Consider the following 14246-nt stretch of genomic DNA (forward strand, 5'->3'; position numbering starts at 1 on the left):
TGTCTCCCAGGAACGGGCCTGCCTCAGGCATTGGTGGGTAGCAGTCCACGGTAAGTGTGGCTTCTGTCAACTAAGGCAATGAATTTGAGCACAACGACAGCTACCTCCCTGTGGCTGTAGGTTTGTGAGGCACATTCTCACTACCAACACACTCGTTCCATCAACATTTTAAGCACCACCTTAAGGCTTGAGTGTTCCCCCCACCCCTGCACCACTAAGACTCTGTTTTTACGTTGCTGTATTTTCCCCTCAACGAGGATGGTGTTAAAGTTCCAAATGTGCTTTCTCAGGCAAATGGCACTGGAAAGATTGGCTGGCTATCTCCCAAATGGCCTTAGAGGGTGTCCCTGATTACCTCACCAACTGATGACCGTCAGCAGTCAGATAATTAGCCTGGTAAGGTCAAAACTTGATTCTGTCAGCACCCCCCATGCAGTTCATCGCCTAGGGCAAGCTCATGCTAATCACATTCAAGAGACTAGTGTAAAAAATCAGAATGCCAAGTTATTCACTCTTCATGAGCAACCACCATTAGAAAGACCAAGACCATCTGAAGTCTCTGGAATCTGTTGATGGCATTACTTCCCTGGAAAAGCTAGATAATAATCAGGAGATTCTTCTTGAGTGTGACATCAGGTCAAGGGGAACTGGGTAAGCCAAAGGTTTACAGTAGCAGGGCAAAGCTACCCTAGTGCATCATTCATCTCACACAGGGATGGTCGTACAGACAGGATGTGCATACTCGAAACACAATGGTATATCTACCCATTAGGAATGGCATTGGATGCTCAAAGTCCGTTGGCTGTCTCCTTCTCCAGGAGACAGGGTTTGAACAAGCACTACTAACATCTGTCTCTTTTCTGTTTCCATGTTTGACCATCACAACCACCACTTCCCTTTGCACCACTCAACATTCTACTCCCAGCCAGCTCAAGAGCCTTGGAAGCCATCCTGTCTTTTTTCATTGACCTTTCCCATCTAATCTAACATATATTGTTATTAAGTTTAGCACTCAAAAAGTCAGTCCCATTGCTCTCATTTCCGAATTTCGGGGGCCCTTAAATACCAACAAGTCAAATACTATCAATAAAGCTTCTTTCTCTTTTCAGGGCCCTGAGCTAGAAAGAGGAGCCTCACAGTATATTCCTAGGTCCACCTGGTTTTCATCACTGGCAGAAGACACTCTCCAACTGTTTCTTTTCCCCACTATTGGAGTCTCAGTCGCTCCTTTTCCCAGGGGTGTGGCTGGGAAGAACTGTCTGTAAACCCTAGCCCTCTCTGATTCCTTACCTTTTTGAAAGGGAAATGTAGTTGACCACATCTAACAATACAGCCAAGTAATTCTTCAGGCAAATGTCTGCCTCCAAGGAGCCTGCCGAGCCCTCCTGGCAGGGAGAAATCCCTTCTCCTGATTTGGAAAATGGCCCCAGCCATGATGGCAACCTCTCCTGAGGCATATATGGATGGTAGAAACATACATTCTTTGCTTTTTCCCCTCAGGTCAGATTATCCTCCTCAGCCTTAGCCCACATGGCTCTTGTCATATTCTTGACCTCCTTCACCAGACTATGTTAGTATTGAGCATCTAATTCTCTCATTCCACTTGGTGAGAAGGCAGAAGGAAGGGCCTTGCCCCTATGTCCCATCATGATCTTTGTATGGCTGTTACAAGTCCACATATGCCAGCTAGAGGGGCATTTCCCAGGTCCATTTCTCTGTTTCCTCAGACTAAGAGCCACAAGAGAAAGCCACAAGACACATTTGTTTTCAGTCAAATGTGAGTAGAGCAAAGATAAACTTCTGAGAGTCAGGAAACCCAATTTTTAGGCTGGTTTTGTCCCGGACTAACTCAGCAGCCTTGAACAAAACACTTAATCCTTCTGGAATGCAGTTGCCTCCTCCTTTTAAAATGGCAATGGTGACACTTGGCCTTACTCACCTCCAAGAGCTCTTCAGGGGTAAAATATGATAATGGCTGTTAAAGTGCTGTAGGAGATATGAAAAATATAAAGAGCTCTGCTTTCAGTCACAACCAAAAAAGATGAAGAGAAGTGTTAAAACTCTCATGATTTCCAGGGATAGAATCCCATCTCTAAATAACCTGGTCAAGTAACAGGACTTTATTGCAGGTACAGTGTCATAACTGAGGCAAGGTTAGAAGTGCAGCTGGACCTTGGGGACAACTGGATTGGGGACTTAGAATCTGCCGGTAGAGTTTTGTCTCCAACTCTCATCTGCCACTCTACACTTCATTCTCTTATAAGGATTCCTTTGAAAAGGCGTTCAACATGGCCACTTTCAGGTGCCAGGACTCACATCTCACATCTTTACTTCCAAATTAGAGCCAATGGTCTTCTCTTAATTCCAGCTTGAAAAGTTCTGGGGAACAATTTTGGCTGGTCTTGTTTGGCTTAGATAGCCACTCCCAGACCAACTCACCATGATCAGAAAGACAAATTACCACGACTGGCCCACTTGAATTTGGGCCCATGTTCAGGGTGCCAGCCCTGTACCAGTGGTACCTAATGATAAAAGTCAAGGCCAATAATCCAGACACGGCCACAGAGGACAACTCTGTGATTTAGGGTCATTTCTAGAAAAAGGGGTATCATTGGAAGTCGGGCAATCAATCTAATTGCAGGGAGTTGCTACAAATGTCTCTATGTTTGGTCTTTTACTGGAGTTGCACTTGTCTAAAAAACACACAGACTAAATGCTGTCTCCGCTCAATACCACACTTGGCCGTGCCATGCTCAGAGGGCTTAAGAACTCTGGGGACCTTGTCTGGTTCTGTTAGATCAACGAAGGCTCAACAGCTGAATATTCACATGAGGGGGACAGAGAGAGAGGGGACAAAAGCCTGCCAGTATTTCTCTAAGGATTTTGGCTACATGATGATATAGATGTTGTCATCCTTTCTCCTCCCCCTCCTAAGCATCTCGAGTCATAGTTCAAACCACCAGCTTTGTACTAACTCATTTCCATGACAACAAATTACTAAGTCTTCCTTTTTCCCTTCTTGCATCACTTACACATGATATAGAAGGGGCAGCAAATGTCAGTATATTTTCACACCAAGAAGAGGGACTTGTGTGAACAAGAAAAATGTGCCTCAGTAATGATTACCAAACACTAGAAAAAGACAAATATATACATGAAGAAGTTGATCTTTTTACCCCAGAGATACAAATTACATTTAATTCTTCCATAAAACAGTAAAGCAAATGCAATTCACTTAAAAATACAACAAATTATAGGCCAAGTCCTTTGGAATTATGATGATTTTTCTTTAATCACAGAGTTTCTTTTATAAAGACTTTGTGTTTCAGGTAAAGAGACTGCACAGGAGAATTTCCCAGAAGACCTCAGTCAACCCAATGTTAGGTGGAGAATTTCCATTTTAAATGAAGTAGAAAGTCTGACTTCTTTTTTAATAAGGAGAACTCCTAGAAACACCAACATAGTCTGAATGAGCAACCTTAGCAAAAGGAGTTATACTTGACGAGCCACAAATCCTACGGGGAAAAAGAGTAAAAAAGAGGAGAGGGTTTTCTTGGTTTTTTTGTTTGTTTGTTTGTTTGTTTGTAATATAATTACTCTTTTTGCTTTCCTGATATGATAGTGTGGATCTACATTTGGCCACTTGCTTAAGTCACAAAGTGCTACAGTGGAAGTGAAATCTCTTCACTGAGTTCTGGGTTTATATAAAACACTTGATCACTAAAAGAAAAAGGTTATACGTAAAATCAAGTTCATCCTAAAATGATAAAAATCAACTGAGCTGTGAACTTTGTAATGCTCAAGACTACTCACCATTCTAGTGGGCTGAATACTGGCCCCCTCCAAAAAAAAAAAAAAAGGTATGTCCATGTCCTAATTCCCCAAACCTATGATGTGACCTTATTTGGAAAAAGGATTTTGAAGATATGATTAATTTAAGGATATTGGATGAGGAGATTGTCCTGGATTATCCTGTGGGCCCTATGACCTATCCAATGACATGTGTCTTTTTAAGAGACACAGAAGAAAGAAGAGGAGGAGGCAATATGACCATGGAGGCAGAGGCTGAGTGGTGTGGCCACACATCAAGGAACGCTTACCTTCTTTGATGAAAGAAAAAGAAAAATTCCTGTTATCAGTTAACTGGAAACAAGGGAGCAATTTACTTAGCCAAGTAATGAGTTCTCCCTGCTTGAAAGGATTCAAGCAGAAGAGGGGATTAGGCTGCCGCAGAATAAATTCTTACCTTTGGGAGGCAAGTTGAACTAACCAAACTTTAGATACCCTCCTAACTTTAAGATTCGATCATTCTATAATTCAACATGGCCAAGGGATGCTTGCTTAGTGTCATCATATCCAACTTCTCCCCTTTCTTGGGGCAACCAGCCCAAATATGACATCAGCTGAGAAGGTCACTGAGGGAAGGGGAAATACAACAGGAGAGTTTATGAGAAATATACCAGAGCACCAAGCCAAAATTTGATTACTACATCAATGTGACAGTCCTGAGATAGCAACTGTCCAACAAGTAGGAAGTTAAAATAATCTTCAGATAAAGATAAGCAATGAAACTGACCAAAGAACAAGTTAACATGAAACTTACAGAGAAACTGAAAAAAAAAAAAATTCTTGAAATAGGCCATAGCGTTTTGGCAAATGAACGGGAAGGGCAGCCAGGAGTCTCAGAATGGTACAGTCAAGGAATGACTAAAGCATGAGCCAGAACCTTGGCGGCTGCTATGGTCAAATATCTCTGAATACTGCAAAGGTTACAGAAATGATCATGGCAAGATTTCATGAATGCAACAATTAAAGCTGAGAATAGATCAACCCAAATCTGGGGAAGGAGAGTGAGCAAACTCAACTCCCTCCAGAAAATAGGAAGATGCTGACTGCCAGGATATCTCTAGCAAAACCCAAACGACTAAACCATAGAAACTGAGCCAATAGCCTAGCAATCATCAGCAGAGGCCATTGACTAGAACGGGGGTGGGGGTGGGGGAATCATAACCCAATTCCACTGTTCAAATTCCTGGGAGAGGGAACGTCTACTATGTCATCCACAAAAAAGACCAAAAGAAAGTAACTATTGTGGATACTTTACAAGTGGAAGTCCTCAAATGGAAATAGAACGAGCTTAAAGAGCTGAGGTATGTAAAAAATGCAACTTGGCGTGGGTATGCCTTCCCTTAGCTCCCCTGGAGGGTGCTTTCACCACAGTTTAGAACCCAAATTCCCTTTCAGATAAGATGTTGTAGAGTCAGTCTCCGATTGTGATCATAGTATGATTACACAGAAAGAGCTAGAATGTTTAAGGTTTATGAAAACTTTGGAGTTGGCTTAATATTGAAGAAGACTCAGGAGGTTCTAAATAATGTCCTTGCAGCTGAGACATCTGGAGCCTCAGGATCCATTTGGGGTTTTTCCAATGCTACGCACTGATGTTGTATGTACCAAGAGGCTGAGAAACCTTAAGACAATATGATCACCAGGTGAGACCTGCCCAACATTAACAGACATCTCCAAATTGGGGCAGAGGTCACGTTTTCATCTGTGCTGAGACCATCACCACTCACAATAGCCTCACCGCTTACTTTGGCCTGTAAGCGATTAAGATGACGATAAGAGGGCCAAGTTGAGGAGACAAGTATGAGAAGACATCTAAGTGTGGCAAAGAGGCTTAACCTGTAAAAACTGTTTTGAAAGTTTATACCTTTAACTTGAGTTTGTGATGTCACATGGTCTACTGTGACATAGCCTCCATGGCCTAAGTCATAAATCACGTGTACTTGCAAGTCACATGGAACAATGCCACCATTATGGAGTCAATGAAGTCCTCTAAGATTCTCTAGCCAGGCTGTATCCATCTTATCTCTCTTATGTCAGGAAGGCCGTGAATCCTAAGGGGAGGGTCCCTGGTAATATTAATGAAGACCCCAGAGGGGGACCTTCAACATGGCGGAGGAGTAAGGCGTGAAGATCACCTTCCTCCCCACAAATACATCAAAAATACATCTACATGTGGAACAACTCCTACAGAACACCTACTGAACACTGGCAGAAGATCTCAGACTTCCCAAAAGGCAAGAAAATACCCATGTACTTGCGTAGGGCAAAAGAAAAAAGAATAAACAGAGACAAAAGAATAGGGATGGGACCTGCACCTCTAGGAGGGAGCTGTGAAGGAGGAAAAGTTTGCACACACTAGGAAGCTCCTTCACTGACAGAGACCAGGGGTGGGCAAGGGGGAAGCTTCAGAGCCACAGAGGAGAGTGCAGCAATAGGGCAAGGCGGAGAGATACCCACACAGAAGATCAGTGCGACCAGCACTCACCAGCCAGAGAGGCTTATCTGCTAACCCATCAGGGCGGGTGTGGGCTGGGAGCTGAGGCTTGGGTTTCAGAGGTCAGATCCCAGGGAGAGGACTGGGGTTGGCTGCATGAAAAGAGCCTGAAGGTGGCTAGTGTGGCACAGATAGCCAGGAGGGAGTCTGGGAAAAGGTCTGGACCTGCCTAAGAGGCAAGAGACCATTGTTTTGGGGTGCGTGAGGAGAGGGGATTCAGAGCACCACCTAAATGAACTTCAGGGACGGGTGCGAGCCGTGGCTATCAGCTCGGACCTCACAATCCACAGCCCATCCCTCCCACCCCAGGAGCCTGTGCAGCCCGCCACTGCCAGGGTCCCGTGATCCAGAGACAACTTCCTTGGAGAACACACGGTGTGCCCCAGGCTCCTGCAATGTTGTGCAGGCCTCTGCCGCCGCGGGCTCGCCCTGCATTCCAATTATAACCACAGTACCCCTCCCTCCCTCTGGCCTCAATGAGCAAGAGCACCCTAATAAGCTGCTGCTTTAACCCCCTCCTGTCTGGGCGGGGAACAGATGCCTGAGGGCAACCTAAACGCAGAAGTGGGGCTAAAACCAAAGCCGAATCCCAGGAGCTGTGTGAACACAGAAGAGAAAGGGAAATTTCTCTGTGCAGCCTCAGAAGCACAGGCTTAAATCCTCACAACCAACTTGATGTACCCAGCATCTGTGGAATACCCGAATAGACAGCAAATCAACCCAAAATTGAGGCAGTGGACTTTGGGAGCAACTGTAGACTTGGGGTTTGCAGTTTGCGACTGATTTTTTTCTGGTTTTTATATTTATCTTAGTTTAGTGTTTAGTGCTTGTTATCACTGGTGGATTTGTTTATTGGTTTGGCTGCTCTCTTCTTTTTTTAATTAGTATTTATTTTTTATTTTAATAATTAAAAAAATTTTTTGTATTTATTATTTTTAAATTTTTATTTATTTTTCCTTTCTTTTTTTCTCCCTTTTCTTCTGAGCCATGTGGCTGACAGGATCTTGGTGCTCTGGCCTGGTGTCAGGTCTGAGCCTCTGAGGTGGGAGAGCCGAGTTCAGGACACTGGACCACCAGAGACCTCCTGGCCCCACGTAATATCAATTGGCAAGAGCTCTCCCAGAGATCTCCGTCTCAACTCTAAGACCCAACTCCACCCAATGGCCAGCAAACTCCAGTGCTGGATGTCCTGTGCCAAACAACTAGCAAGACAGAAACACAACCCCACCCAAGAGCAGACAGGCTGTCTAAAATCATACTAAGTTCACAGACACCCCAAAATACACCACCAGACGTGGCCCTGCCCACCAGAAAGACAAGATCCAGCCCCACTCACCAGAACACAGGCACCAGACCCCTCCACAAGGAAGCCTACACAAGCCACTGAACCAACCTCACTCACTGGGGGCAGACACCAAAAACAACGGAACTACTAACCTAGAGCCTGCAAAAGGAGACATCAAACACATAAGTGAAACAAAATGAGAAGACAGAGAAATATGCAGCAGATGAAGGAGCAAGGTAAAAACGCACCAGACCAAACGAATGAAGAGGAAATAGGCAGTCTACCCGAAATAGAATTCAGAGTGATAATAGTAAAGATGATCCAAAATCTTGGAAAGAGAATGGAGAAAATACAAAAAAACATTTAATGAGGACTTAGAACAACTAAAGAGCAAATAAACAGTGATGAACAACACAATAAATGAAATTAAAAATTCTCTAGAAGGAATCAATAGCAGAATAACTGAGGCAGAAGAACGGATAAGTGACCTGGAAGGTAAAATAGTGGAAATAACTACCGCAGAGCAGAATAAAGGAAAAATGAAAAGAATTAAGGACAGTCTCAAGAGACATCTGGGACAACATTAAATCCACCAACATTCGAATTACAGGGATCCCAGAAGAAGAACAGAAAAAGAAAGGGTCTGAGAAAATATGTGAAGAGATTATAGTTGAAAACTTCCCTAACACGGGAAAGGTAATAGTCAATCAAGTCCAGGAAGCACAGAGAGTCCCATACAGGATAAATCCAAGGAGAAACACACCAAGACACATACGAATCAAACTATGAAAAATTAAATACAAAGAAAAAATATTAAAAGCAGCAGGAAAAAGCAACAAATAACATACAAGGGAATCCACATAAGGTTAACAGCTGATCGTTCAGAAGAAACTGTGCAAGCCAGAAGGGAGTGGCAGGACATATTTAAAGTGATGAAAGGGAAAAACCTACAACCAAGATTACTCTACTCAGCAAGGATCTCATTCAGACCTGATGGAGAAATTAAAACCTTTACAGACAAGCAAAAGTTAAGAGAATTCAGCACCACAAAATCAGCTTTATGACAAATGCTAAAGGAACTTCTCTAGGCAGGAAACACAAGAGAAGGAAAAGACCTACAAAAACAAACCCAAGAGAGGAACCAAGATGGTGGAGTAGAAGGACGTGCTCTCACTCCCTCTTGTGAGAACACCAGAATCACAAATAGCTGCTGGACAATCGTCGACAGGAAGACACTGGAACTCACCAAAATAGATACCCCACATCCAAAGACAAAGGAGAAGCCACAATGAGACGGTAGGAGGGGCGCAATCACAGCAAAATCAAATTCCATAACTGGTGGGTGGCTGACTCACAGACTGGCAAACACTTATATGACAGAAGTCCACCCACTGGAGTGAAGGTTGTGAGCCCCACATCAGGCTTCCCAACCTAGGGGTCCAGCAACGGGAGGAGGAATTCCTAGAGAATCAGACTTTGAAGCCTAGTGGGAATTGATTGCAGGACTTCGACAGGACTGGGGGAAACAGAGACTCCATTCTTGGAGGGCACACACAAAGTAGTGTGCACATCGGGACCCAGGGGAAGGAGCAGTGACCCTAGGGGAGACTGAACCAGACCTACCTGCTGGTGTTGGAGGGTCTCCTGCAGAGGCGGGGGGTGGCTGTGTCTCACCATGAGGATAAGGACACTGGCAGCAGAAGTTCTGGGAAGTACTCCTTGGTGTGAGACTTCCCAGAGTCTGCCATTAGCCCCACCAGAGAGCCCAGGTAGGCTCCAGTGTTGGGTTGCCTCAGGCCAAACAACCAACAGGGAAGGAATCCAGCCCCACACATCAACAGTCAACTGGATTAAAGTTTTACTGAGCTCTGCCCACCAGAGCAACAGTCAGCTCTACCCACTACCAGTCCCTCCCATCAAGCCTCTTAGATAGCCTCATCCACCAGAGGGCAGACAGCAGAAGCAAGAAGAACTACAATCCTGCAGCCTGTGGAACAAAAACCACATTCACAGAAAGACAGACAAGATGAAAAGGCAGAGGGCTATGTACCAGATGAAGGAACAAGATAAAACCCCAGAAAAACAACTAAATGAAGTGGAGATAGGCAACTTCCAGAAAAAGAATTCAGAATAATGATAGTGAAGAGGATCCAGGACCTCTGAAAAAGAATGGAGGCAAAGATCGAGAAGATGCAAGAAATGTTTAACAAAGACCTAGAAGAATTAAAGAACAAACAAACAAATGAACAATACAATAACTGAAATGAAAACTACACTAGAAGGAATCAATAGCAGAATAACTGAGGCAGAAGAACGGATAAGTGACCTGGAAGACAGAATGGTGGAATTCACTGTTGCGGAACAGACTAAAGAAAAAAGAATGAAAAGAAATGAAGACAGCCTAAGAGACCTCTGGGACAACATTAAACGCAACAACATTCGCATTATAGGGGTCCCAGAAGGAGAAGAGCGAGAGAAAGGACCAGAAGAAATGTCTGAAGAGATTATAGTCGATGACTTCCCTAACATGGGAAAGGAAATAGCCACCCAAGTCCAGGAAGCGCAGCAAGTCCCATACAGCATAAACCCAAGGAGAAACACGCCAAGACACATAGTAATCAAATTGGCAAAAATTAAAGACAAAGAAAAATTATTGAAAGCAGCAAGGGAAAAACAACGAATAACATACAAGGGAACTCCCATAAGATTAACAGCTGATTTCTCAGCAGAAACTCTAAAAGCCAGAAGGGAGTGGCATGATATACTTAAAGTGATGAAAGGGAAGAACCTACAACAAAGATTACTCTACCCAGCAAGGATCTCATTCAGATTCAATGGAGAAATAAAAACTTTACAGACAAGCAAAAGCTAAGAGAATTCAGCACCACGAAACCAGCTGTACAACAAATGCTAAAGGAACTTCTCTAAGTGGCAAACACAAAAGCAGACAAGGACCTACAAAAACAAACCCAAAACAATTAAGAAAATGGTCATAGGAACATACATATCAATAATTACCTTAAAAGTGAATGGATTAAATGCTCCAACCAAAAGACACAGGCTTGCTGAATGGATACAAAAACAAGACCCATATGTATGCTGTCTACAAGAGACCCACTTCAGACCTAGGGACCCATACAGACTGAAAGTGAGGGGATGGAAAAAGATATTCCATGCAAATGGAAATCAAAAGAAAGCTGGAGCAGCTATACTCATGTCAAATAAAATAGACTTTAAAATAAAGAATGTAACAAGAGACAAGGAAGGACACTACATAATGATCAAGGGATCAATCCAAGAAGAAGATATAACAATTATAAATATATATGCACCCAACATAGGAGCACCTCAATACATAAGGCAACTGCTAACAGCTCTAAAAGAGGAAATCAACAGTAACACAATAATAGTGGCGGATTTTAACACCTCACTTACACCAATGGACAGATCATCCAAAATGAAAATAAACAAGGAAACAGAAGCTTTAAATGACACAATAGACCAGATAGATTTAATTGATATTTATAGGACATTCCATCCCAAAACAGCAGATTACATTTTCTTCTCAAGTGTGCATGGAACATTCTCCAGGATAGATCACATCCTGGGTCACAAATCAAGCCTCAGTAAATTTAAGAAAATTGAAATCATATCAAGCATCTTTTCCAACCACAATGCTATGAGATTAGAAATGAATTACAGGGAAAAAAAAAACATAAAAAACACAAACACATGGAGGCTAAACAATATGGTACTAAATAACCAAGAGATCACTGAAGAAATCAAAGAGGAAATCAAAAAATACCTAGAGACAAATGACAATGAAAACACGACGATCCAAAACCTATGGGATGCAGCAAAAGCAGTTCTAAGAGGGAAGTTTATAGCTATACAAGCCTACCTCAAGAAACAAGAAAAATCTCAAGTAAACAATCTAACCTTACACCTAAAGGAACTAGAGAAAGAAGAACAAACAAAACCCAAAGTTAGCAGAAAGAAAGAAATAATAAAGATCAGAGCAGAAATAAATGAAAGAGAAACAAAGAAAACAGTGGCAAAGATCAATAAACCTAAAAGTTGGTTCTTTGAGAAGATAAACAAAATTGATAAACCATTAGCCAAACTCATCAAGAAAAAGAGGGAGAGGACTCAAATCAATAAAATTAGAAATGAAAAAGGAGAAGTTACAACAGACACTGCAGAAATACAAAGCATCCTAAGAGACTAGTACAAGCAACTCTATGCCAATAAAATGGACAGCCTGGAAGAAATGGAGAAACGCTTAGAAAGGTATAACTTTCCAAGACTGAACCAGGAAGAAACAAAATATGAACAGACCAATAACAAGTAATGAAATTGAAACTGTGATTAAAAATCTTCCAACAAACAAAAGTCCAGAACCAGATGGCTTCACAGGTGAATTCTATCAAACATTTAGAGAAGAGCTAACACCCATCCTTCTCAAACTCTTCCAAAAAATTGCAGAGGAAGGAACACTCCCAAACTCATTCTATGAGGCCACCATCACCCTGATACCAAAACCAGACAAAGATACTACAAAAAAAGAAAATTATAGACCAATATCACTGATGAATATAGATGCAAAAATCCTCAACAAAATACTAGCAAACAGAATCCAACAACACATTAAAAGGATCATACACCATGATCAAGTGGGATTTATCCCAGGGATGCAAGGATTCTTCAATATATGCAAATCAATCAATGTGATACACCATATTAACACACTGAAGAATAAAAACATATGATCATCTCAATAGATGCAGAAAAAGCTTTCAACAAAATTCAACACCCATTTATGATAAAAACTCTCCAGAAACTGGGCATAGAGGGAACCTACCTCAACATAATAAAGCCCATATACGACAAACCCACAGCAAACATCATTCTCAATGGTGAAAAACTGAAAGCATTTCCTCTGAGATCAGGAAGAAGACAAGGATGTCCACTCTCACCAGTATTATTCAACATAGTTTTGGAAGTCCTAGCCACAGCAATCAGAGAAGAAAAAGAAATAAAAGGAATACAAATTGGAAAAGAAGAAGTAAAACTGTCACTGTTTGTAGATGACATGATACTATACATAGAGAATCCTAAAAATGCCACCAGAAAACTACTAGAGCTAATCAATGAATTTGGTAAAGTTGCAGGATACAAACTTAATGCACAGAAATCTCTTGCATTCCTATACACTAATGATGAAAACTCTGAAAGAGAAATTATGGAAACACTCCCATTTACCATTGCAACAAAAAGAATAAAATACCTAGGAATAAACCTACCTAGGGAGACAAAAGACCTGTATGCAGAAAACTATAAGACACTGATGAAAGAAATTAAGGATGATGCCAACAGATGGAGAGATATACCATGTTATTGGATTGGAAGAACCAATATTGTGAAAATGACTATACTACCCAAAGCAATCTACAGATTCAATGCAATCCCTATCAAATTACCAATGGCATTTTTTATGGAACTAGAACAAATCATGTTAAAATCTGTATGGAGACACAAGAGACCCCAAACAGCCAAAGCAGTCTTGAGGGAAAAAAAATGGAGCTGGAGGAATCAGACTCCCTGACTTCAGACTATACTACAAAGCTACAGTAATCAAGACAATATGGTACTGACACAAAAACAGAAACATAGATCAATGGAACAAGATAGAAAGCCCAGAGATAAACCCATGCACCTATGGTCAACTAATCTATGACAAAGGAGGCAAAGACATACAATGGAGAAAAGACAGTCTCTTCAATAAGTGGTGCTGGGAAAACTGGACAGCTACATGTAAAAGAATGAAATTAGAACACTCCCTAACACCATACACAAAAATAAACTCAAAATGGATTCGAGACCTAAATGTAAGACCGGACACTATAAAACTCTTAGAGGAAAACATAGGAAGAACACTCTTTGACATAAATCACAGCAAGATCTTTTTTGATCCACCTCCTAGAGTAATGGAAATAAAAACAAAAATAAACAAATGGGACCTAATGAAACTTAAAAGCTTTTGCACAGCAAAGGAAACCATAAGATGAAAACACAGCCCTCAGAATGGGAGAAAATATTTGCAAATGAATCAATGGACAAAGGATTAATCTCCAAAATATATAAACAGCTCATGCAGCTCAATATAAAAAAAACAAACAACCCAATCCAAAAATGGGCAGAAGACCTAAATAGATATTTCTCCAAAGAAGACATACAGATGGCCAAGAAGCACATGAAAAGCTGGTCAACATCACTAATTATTAGAGAAATGCAAATCAAAACTACAATGAGGTATCACCTCACACCAGTTAGAATGGGCTTCATTAGAAAATCTACAAACAGCAAATGCTGGAGAGGGTGTGGAGAAAAGGGAACCCTCTTGCACTGTTGGTGGGAATGTAAACTGATACAGCCACTATGGAGAACAGTATGGAGGTTCCTTAAAAAACTAAAAATAGAATTACCATATGATCCAGCAATCCCACTACTGGGCATATACCCAGAGAAAACCATAATTCAAAAAGACACATGCACCCCAATGTTCATTGCAGCACTATTTACAATAGCCAGGTCATGGAAGCAACCTAAATGCCCATC

General features: G+C 41.7%; 1 protein-coding gene across 1 annotated transcript in view; it reads right to left on the reverse strand.

Moving 5' to 3' along the window:
- Positions 1 to 14246, reverse strand: part of PLXNC1 (plexin C1) — a 305776-nt gene that overhangs the window by 271895 nt on the left and 19635 nt on the right. The window lies entirely within an intron of this gene.

Source organism: Balaenoptera acutorostrata, chromosome 11, assembly GCF_949987535.1.
Source record: "Balaenoptera acutorostrata chromosome 11, mBalAcu1.1, whole genome shotgun sequence".
Classification (NCBI taxonomy): Eukaryota; Metazoa; Chordata; class Mammalia; order Artiodactyla; family Balaenopteridae; genus Balaenoptera; species Balaenoptera acutorostrata.